The sequence below is a fragment of the Solanum lycopersicum genome, chromosome 11 (genome assembly GCF_036512215.1).
Source record: "Solanum lycopersicum chromosome 11, SLM_r2.1".
Lineage (NCBI taxonomy): Eukaryota > Viridiplantae > Streptophyta > Magnoliopsida > Solanales > Solanaceae > Solanum > Solanum lycopersicum.
In genome coordinates, this window is record NC_090810.1 from 50,642,225 (window position 1) to 50,652,627 (window position 10,403).

Below are 10,403 nucleotides of genomic sequence, written 5' to 3' on the forward strand. Positions count from 1 at the left end.
AGAATTCATATTCATATCTTATTCAATTTACTAACCATCTGAATACATAGCCATAACCGACATAGACCATGTGAACTATATAGATTCCGAGTTTGTACTCCTACACTGAAAAGAGAGGGTTATCACACGCCTAAGCTGCAACGGTTAGAACATAGTTGTATAAGTGTTATAAAAAATCTATAACTTACGGGGTCACGTAGTTATGGAATGTGGAGATTGCTTCTACAACCCTTTACTTTTTATATTGGAGGTTTCCATCTCATGAGATAACATATATATTGGGAACTGTACATGCTAAACATGAAGAATCTATTGTGGGAAGCGGTATTTACTAACGTGAAACTCCTAATCTCATTTGTCATGTTCACTCGGTGATAGGATCTAACTCCCCTTTTACATATATTTATGCATTTAGTGTATTGATTCAAAAATAAGGATTTAGGAGATTTTTCCTTTATAAATCATATTGCTCAAAGGATTCTAAGATTAGAATGTTGTGTCATCATAGACCGCCCTTCATATGAGAATTTCCTTTCACATGTTCATTCAATCATACATCATGTGTGTGTGTAGAAAATGTGATATATACCTTTACATAAACACCTCTAGTCACAGAAATTCATCGCTTCATTAATCATATGCATACTTCCATAGAAATAGGTAATGATGCATAGGATAACTATCATTTCCTCAATCATCACGAATCTACCCTGTTTATAGTCATGCATGAACTGTATGCTTACAATGGTTAATATGATAGCGTATCGGCTGATATAGTATTGAGGAAGCCATCCTCTATAGATTACAACACATATACAACATTCCTCATGTATCATGTCATACATAGATATATGACACTATAGGAGACAACAACATATTCTACATTATAATAGAACACTCTTACAAATATCTCATCACACCTTATATAGGGTTTTCAAAGGGTAGGGTCATTCTACAAGAATATTCATTATAAATATCCATATATACCACACCAAATCCTAACAATTGATATTTATAATTATAAAAATAAGAAATTAAATACAATCTAATCACAATTCTATAACACATGAAATAAAGATCAAAAGCCCCACATTATAGGCCAATTTGATAAATTAGGAGGATCATAAGTTCTTCATAAAATTGTATTATAATTCATAATTAATAGAGTAATTAAACATAAATCAATAATTATAATGACTTTGAAATAAAATTGACAATGAACCCATGCCTATATTTAAAATTTTGATTTTTTTGTCTTTGAATAACTTTTGAAAATAATTGATTTAACTCCTTAGATGAATGCATAGCTAAGGATGAATGATCACCATACACTACAGATGGAAGACCAAAAAAAATGGAGGATAAACAATAGAAATCCAGCTGCTAGGTTGATCTTACGTTTTGGTCTCCCAATGAGGTTTTAGGAAATTTTAGAAAGAGATGAGAGTTTTGGGGTTTTGATTTTTCTAATTAGTGTTGGGGTTTTGACATGGTAAAGGGTTTAAATAGGTCTTTAAATAAGTCTATAACTGTCACGTGAAGTTACCAAAACACCCCCATATTTAGTAGGGCTTTTAATCATGTCAAACTCAACTTCAATTTTCAGAAACTTCATCGGGTAAGAAGTCCGCGATGTGGAGTTGTTCGCGCATTATTTTTGGAGTAAATTATTAAACCAGTGGAGTGTGCCATATTTGCGACATGGATAAACATTTCTATTCTTGGTAGACGATGTTGGCAATGCGGAGTGGTTCCCCCAAAGACCAAATGTTGTAGACTTGCGCAACATGCTAGACCAACACTTGGGTCCTCCAGTAGGCCAATTTCATCGGTCCATGGGGAATTTCTACCTGACGTTTCCACATTAATTAATCTAATCTAATATGTTAGTAACCTCTCACGGAAATTTGATCTCAAAACAAGACATAAAAATTGACGAAAACATACTAAGACACACAAGCACGATTCGAGGAAAAACTTTTGAACATCTTGGACGTTTGACTTCCAAACTCCTCAAAACATAACCCACCCGAAATAGAAGTCGTTGACCTCTCAGAGGTTGCAGACAAGCATACATACGTCATCGTTACATTATCTAGGTCAATTTATGCAAAAAAATTAAAACATTTAGTTACTTCAAGTATACATAGACTTCATAGTAGGATACATTGTACTCATATTAGATTTATCTACAGCAGTTTTTAATCGTTCATAACAACCATGCAATACCAAGATACATAAATGAATGAAATAGGTCATAAATGCATTAAAATTTATACTTGGAGATATTTCACATTTACAATGTCTGAAATAAGTGAGAATGAAACGCTGGTGGAAGATCCTCCACTATATCATGCCTACATGTAAGATAGAATATAAAAGATATGCATCCTAGAAAGCGAGAGGGACTACCATGTCCGGATGAATTCTCCACAGACGGATAACTTCAGCATAGTCGCGCAATGCTGTAGCGTTCACTGACACCTGCATCTTAAAAAAAGAGTTGTATGGGATAAGTACACACATGTACTAAGTATAGGTATATTCAAGCACACATCAAGGACATTCATGATTGAGAAGAGCTCTCTCCTATGATATGAATTATGAAAAGTCAAGTCATTGGACATGCAAAAATTGGATTAGGAAAGTCATGCAATGAGAGTAACATGCATAATCATACGTAACATGTTGCATACAACACAAAACATATTTCTTATTAGCACATAACATTTTTCATATCATTCATCAATATGAAATGAGACCTTGAAATCATGGACATGACATTAGGACTTCCCAAAATGAGGCCTCAACATATGGGATCTCAACTAGGGAGCCTTCTTTAGTAAACACATAGTCTTCTTTATTCATTGATACATACTTCATATTCATTAGATTGTAAGCTAGTTTAAACACAAACCATACCTAGGATGTAGTTTATGACTATTATCTAGTTCGTTGTGCACTGACCTAGAATGACCTACTGTAATTATTTAAGTCTAGCTTAACTCTTGATTATCCTATCCTAACTCTTTTGGTATCATTCATTTCATTATATGCATTACTTGAGGCTGACCACATTCTTTTTTTTAGATGTTTACCTTAACCGACATAGATCATATGAGAATAATGAAATCCAATGTGTTATCCCCACACCGAAAAGAGGTGGAATCACCGGCCAAACAGAACCAAAACATGCTTGCATATATATTTAGTTGAACCCTGCTAGATCTTTATATTGGAAGTATAGGATCAAATACTATAATTTATAAGGATACCCATGCACAACATGTTGGACAGTCTCATCACATCAAAGTAACGTGAATCTCCACCATTCTCGAAGGAAGGCATCACCGCTCGTAGCTAGCCTATCGGTGCTAAGTATAATGTTCCGTTAAATTAAACTCATACATATTGGAAGTTGGGTTCTTGTATGATGACATCATACATCATTATATGATTTCTCATCTCATCATTAGTATTATGTATGCATTATCTTCGATATATTCATTATAGTGTTCATAGAGAATGGTCTCTTCAATATCTTTGCACTCTCTTAGGTTAGTACGTTTTGGTAACATTTACATAGGTTCATTTGAGATTGCACTAATATGTCACATTAGCCTGTTATCATGTTTTCACCTCATTTATTAACGTTAAGAGATTTTCTATTCATAAGTACTCACCCCTTCACGAGAATGGTCATTTCATCATATGCCAATGCACATGGCTATTTAGTGTGTTTCACACTCTTACTTAACCCTTCTACGGTTATATAGTCTTATCGCATACATCTTAAGATCACATACTTTTAAAAGTATGATAGACTTATGGGTCCAAGCATAAAAGCCATGAGGTTTCATTCATAGTTTTTCTATGTGATTCATTTTTAACTATAATTATGTGGTACAAGACTTATGCATCTCGTAGATATGACAAGATTATGTAGTAGAAGACCTATGCATCTCGTAGATATGACAAGATAATGATTTTGATCTTTAGAGGCAGCATTCATTAAGTATTTGTTGATGTATGACTTATGTGTCAATACGGAATTGGGAAAGGGAACCCGATTTCTTATCCCTTGAAAAACACTTAATCTTATTTTAAACTTCATTATAGCATTTTTTTTTCAGATTTGGAAGACCCTAGATCAATTCCCATATACCCCATGATATTTCTTTCTTGTTCGTTCAATCCCCACTCTCCACATTTTATTTTTCCTTTATTTTTCTCCTAACACTCTCATCAATTCAAGAGGTTGTTGGTTCAATTCCACTCTCCACATTCTATTTTGTCCTTTATTTTTCTCCTAAATCTCTCATCCATTCAAGAGATTATGGGATCAATCACAACTCTCCACATTTTATAATCTCCTTTATTTTTTCCTAACTCTCTAATCATTTTAAGAGGTGTGGGTTCAATCCCCACTCAGCACATCTATTTTCCCTTCCATTTTCCTCATGATATTTTTATGTAATTTTCATTTTGTGTGGTTTTTGGTTCAATCTCCAATGACCTCACATTTTATATAAAATTTTAAAAGATATCTCCATCTCCAAAATATAAGCTGAGATCAACATTTTCAAAAGATGGAAATTTTGTCCTCTTTCAAGTCGTTTTTCTCTTATTTTTTATGTTTATTTTTCAGTATTTTGACTGACATTAAGTCAGCCACCTTAAAATTATATGAATATGACGTTTTTAACATTTTTATATATGCGAAACACAACATTTTAACATACAAATTTCAAGCAGTAAACATAATAAATGTTCAGTACATACATGATCAAAACAGTCAACTAAATATAGTTTTCCGGCATGTATTTTTCATCCATTACATGATTTCTGAGTACACATTTAACACATGATCACGACAAGACTTATAATTATCTCCCAAAACACATACACACGCATGCTTTGAATTTTTTAAAGAATCTAATGACAGGGCCATGAAACAGGGAAAACCTTAGTTTTTCAATCGTGATTAAACTGAACATTAAGGGTATCTTGGGAAAGGTACCAAAAGAGAATAAAACTCATACCTTAATGTCCTTCAACACTTTTTTCAATGCTATGAATTTCCACTATAGCACTTCGTAACAACAAATATCCTAAACACAATCCATCGAGAAGAATGTTGTTGATTTTCAATGTTAGCTTAGCTTTTTGTTTGAGTTTTTGTGTGTAAATTCTTCAAGAGTAATGAACAATTATATTCAGTTATTTTAATGGTAAAAAACGTGAGAATGAGAGTGATAGATGTGAGAATGAGAGGATTTGGATTAAGAGAGTTAGGTGGAGATTTAGTTCAACTAGGATTCCTAATTATCTATTAATTTTACTATTATTGTTATTTTATTGAAAATAATATATTTCCATTAATTTAATCAGATTTTTAAATATTAATTAATTCAACTATTTCACTTAATAAAATTAAATCAATTTAATCCTTGCTTCCACCAAGGCTCGAACCCTGGTGGAGCTACATTTTGCTTAATGGGTCGAATGTGGCAACCACTTCCCCAATTGCCCCTCCACCATATTAATTAATTAAATATATAGGGAAATTACAATACTACACATAGCGTGGAAAACAACATTTTATACCTAGACACTCCAAACATAAGATTACACCTTTTTAATTCCGGGTAAGACTCATCCGGGTAAATCTTCATACTCTGGTGCCCTACATGGATGAAACCAACCTTTCCTAGAAAAACACACTCACCAAGTTAGTTATCTTGGTTGTTGCAGATGTTAAGGGGTCTGGTTCTAAGCGCATCGATTCATGTGAACCCAGTCTAATCAAAGTATTTTAGATACATTAGGCATTATTTAGTATAGTCATTTACGGTTGTTATATTATCCCCCCCCGGTACATTCCTCCCTAAATGACACTACACATTATTTTAAAATAAAGAGGGTTATTTTCATAAATATTTTATCATACTTAAGACTTTGCTCATGGAGAATATATGTTTCACACTTACTCTGTCCAATGTGAAACCAAATGTGCTTGTGTATATATGGAATTGAACTCTGCTAGATCCCCATATTGGCAGTATAGATTAAAAGACTAGGAGATATAAGGAGACTCATACCCGGCATCCGGGACAATCTCATCTCATGAGAGTTACGTGAACCTCCTCTATTCCCGAAGGAAGGCATCACCGCTCATAGCTATCCTATTGGTGCTCAATATAAGTTCCAGTACATTCAAATCGTACATCATGGAAGCTTGCTTCTAGCACGATGAAATCATAGCTCACTGGATGATTTATCATCTCATCATTAGTATTGAGTATGCATTAACTTCAATGATTTCATTAGAGTGTTCATAGAGACTGGTCTAATCATTTACATTACACCCTCATAGGTGAATACATTTTGGTAACATATACTTAGGATCATTTGAGATTTAATCTGTCAAATTATCCTTTTATCATAATGTCACCTTATTCATTAACATTAACACATTAACTTTTATTTTCTCCTTTATTTTTCTCCTAACTCTCTCATCCATTCAAGTGGCTGTGGGTTCAATTTTCACTCATCACATCTATTTTTATTTTAATTTTTCTCATTAAATTTTTATGTAATTTTCATTAGGTGAAGACTTGGTTTCAATCCCTAATAACCACACATTTTAAATAAGGTTTTAAAACATAGCTCCAACTCAATAATATAGGCCCAGACCAACATTTCCAGCAAGCTGGAAATTTTGTCCTCTTTCAATTCGTTTTTCTCTCATTTTTATGTTGATTTTTGTAGTATTTTGAGTGACATTCAGTCAGCCACCTTAAACTTACATGAAAATCACGGTTTTTACATTTTTATACACGTAAAATACAACATTCTAACATACAATTTTCAGGCAGCAAACATAGTAAAGTTTCAGTAGACACATGCTCAAAATAGTTAACTTAATATACTTTTCCGGAATGTATTTTTCATCCCTCACATGATTTCCGAATACACATTCAACACATAATAACAACCAAACTTAAAATTATTTACAAGAAGACATACCAATGCATGCTTTGAATCTTTCAAAGGATCTAATGACAAGGGCATGCAACGGGGACAACCTTAGTTTTTCAATCGCGATTAAACTGAACCTTGAGGGTCTCTTTGCAAAGGGACCAAGAGAGAAGAAAAACCATAACTTAATATCATTCAACACTTGTTTCAATGCAGTCAATTCACACGACACCATTGCTTCACCACAAAATCTGAAACACAATCCGTCGAGAAGAATAATGTTGATTTTCTTTTTTAGCTTAGGTTTTTGTCTAAGTATTTTTGTGTAAGTTCTTAAAGAGTGAAGAAAAATTATTTTCAGTTATTTTAATGATAAAAAAATGTGAGAATTAGAGTGAGAGACGTGAGAATGAGAGGATTAGGATAAGGAGAGTTATGTGGAGACTTAGTCAACGACACCTGCACCTAAGAGTACAGAGTTTCATAGGATTAGAACACACTTGTACTAAGTATGGGAATATAAAAGCACACATGATATGCATGATTAAGAAGATCTCTCTCGTAACAATATGAATTATGGAAAGTCAAGTAAGTGGACTTGCCAAAATCGGATTAGGAAAGTCATGCTATGAGAGTAACATGCATCATCATAAATAACATATTGCACACAACACATAATATATTTCTTACTAGCATATAACATATTTCATATCATTCTTTCATATTACATGAGACCTTGGAAATTGACTTGACATTAGGACTTCCCAAAAAGAGGGCTCAACATATGAAACCTCTACTAAGGAGCCTGCTTTAGAAAACACAGAGTCTGCATTATTTATTCATACATACTTCATTTTCATTCGTTTATAAGCTACTGTAAACACCGGCCATACCTAGGATGTAGTTTAAGATTTTCTTTGGGTTCGCTATGCAATGAACAACAATGACCTAGTGTTATTACCTAAGTCTAGCTCACCTCTTGATTATCCTAAGACCTATGGTATCATTCATTTCATTATGTGCATTACTTGAGGCTGCCCTCATTCTTTCTTTGGGAACTTTAACCATAACCGACAAAAATTATGTGAGCTTCATGAAATCTGGTGTGTAATACGCACACAAAAAAGAGTCGGAATCACCGGCCAAAGCTAACCAAAACATGCTAGCATATATGAGGAACTAAACCCTGCTAGATATCTACAAAAGAAGTATAGATTGAAAGACTAGGAGATATAAGGAGACCCATATCTGGCAATGCCCGATATTCTCATCTCACGAGAGTTAAGTGAACCTCTACCCTTCCCGAAGGAAGACATCACCACTCATAACTAGCCTATCGGTCCTCTATATCAAGTTCTATTATATTTAAGTCATACACCAATGAAGTTGGATTCTAGCATGAGGACATCATATCTCAATAGATAATTTATCATCTCATCATTAGTATTAAGTGTGCATTAACGTCAGTAATTTCATTAAAGTGTTCATAGAGACTTGTCTAATCATTTACTTTACACTCTCATAGGTGAATACATTTTGGTAATATATACTTAGGCTCATTTGAGATTGCTCTAATATGTCACATTATCCTTTTATCATATTGTCACCTTATTTATTAACTTTAACACATTTGTTTTTCATAATTACTCACCCCTTAATGTGAATGATTATTCCATCATATGAAAATGGACTTGGCCATTTAGTGTGTTTCACACTCTTACTTAACCCTTCTAGGGTTACATCATTTTATCACATACATATTTGGCTACTTATTTTTTAAACGTATGCTTGACTTATGAGTCCCCACATACAAGCAATGAGGCTTCATTCATAGTGTGTCCAAGTCATTCATGTTTACCCAAGATTATGTGGTAAAAGAGTTGTGCATCTTGTAGATATGCCAAGATATTAATTTCGATCTTCAGAGGTAGCATTTATTAAATATTTGTTTACGTATGACTTATGTATCAATAGAGAATTGGGCAAGGGAACCTGATTTCGAATATCTTGGACAACACTTAATATTATTTTAAACTTGATAATTTCATTTTTATATTTGGGAGACCCTAGTTAATTCTAGTCAACCCCATAACATTTCTATCCCGTTCTCAACGCCTTTATTGATTTAAGGCAAGGAGGTTTTGGGATCAATTCCCTCACAAGCTCATTACTTGTCTTGTAATTTATCTCTTAACTTTCTCCCCTATCCAAGAGGTTGTGGGTTCAATCCCCACTCTCCAACATTATTTTCTCCTTACTTTTCCTCAAATTCTCTCATCCATTCAAGAGGTTGTGGGTTCAATCCCCACTCTCCACATTTTATTTTATCCTATATTTTTCTCCAAACTCTCTCATCCATTAAAGAGGTTGTGGGTTCAATTTCCACTCATCACATCTATTTTTATTTTCATTTTGCTCATGAAATTTGTATGTAATTTTCATTAGGTGAAGACTTCGTTTAAATCTCTAATGACCACAGATTTTAAATAAAATTTTAAAACATATCTCCAACTCCAAAATATAGACCGAGACCAACATTTCCAGCAAGCTGGAAATTAGGTCCTCTTTGAATTCTTTTTTCTCTAATCTTTTATGTTGATTTTTGTATTATTTTAGGTGACATTCAGTTAGCCGCCTTAACCTTATATAAACATCGCATTTTAAACATTTTTATACACGCGAAACACAACGTTTTAACATACAACTATAAGGCAGTTAACATTGTATATATTCAGAACACACATATTCAAAACATTCAACTTAATATACTTTTCCAGAATATAATTTTCATCCCTTACATGATTTGCGAATATACATTCAACACATACTCAAAACCATACCTAAAAGTATCTAGCATAAGACATACCAACGCATGTTTCTAATCATTCAAAGGATCTAATGATAGGGGCATGCAACGGGGACAACCTTGATTTTTCAATTGTGATTAAACTGAACCTTAAGGGTCTCTTGGGAAAAAGACCAAGAAAAAAGAAAACCCATACCTTAATGTCGTTCAATACTTGATTCAATGTCGGCATTTCCCATAACAATACTGCCTCACCACAAAATATAGCAAACATAATACGTCGATAAGAATATTTTTGATTTTTCAGTTTTAGCTTCACTTTTTGTTCAGATTTTGTGTGTAAGTTCTTCAAGAGCGAAGAACTATTATTTTCAGTTATTTTACTGATATAAAACGTGAAAATGAGAGTGAAATATGTGAATATGAGAGGAATAAGATTAGGAGAGTTAGGTGGAGACTTAGTCAAATTAGGATTCCTAATTATTTATTAATTTTATTATTATTATTTATTTATTAAAAATCAGATTTTTCCCTTAGTTAAATAAGAATTTTATATATTAATTAATTCAAATAATTCACTTAATAAAATTAATTCAATTTAATCCTTGCTTCCACC

General features: G+C 33.1%; 1 long non-coding RNA gene across 1 annotated transcript; it reads right to left on the minus strand.

The window, feature by feature from the left end:
- Window positions 1-2,242: 2,242 nt before the first annotated feature.
- LOC109118939 (uncharacterized) lies at window positions 2,243-10,165 on the minus strand. The gene is made up of 2 exons (XR_002026115.3): window positions 9,984-10,165; window positions 2,243-2,490 (listed from the first exon to the last, which is right to left on the minus strand). It is a non-coding gene; the product is annotated as an uncharacterized lncRNA (long non-coding RNA).
- Window positions 10,166-10,403: the final 238 nt, after the last annotated feature.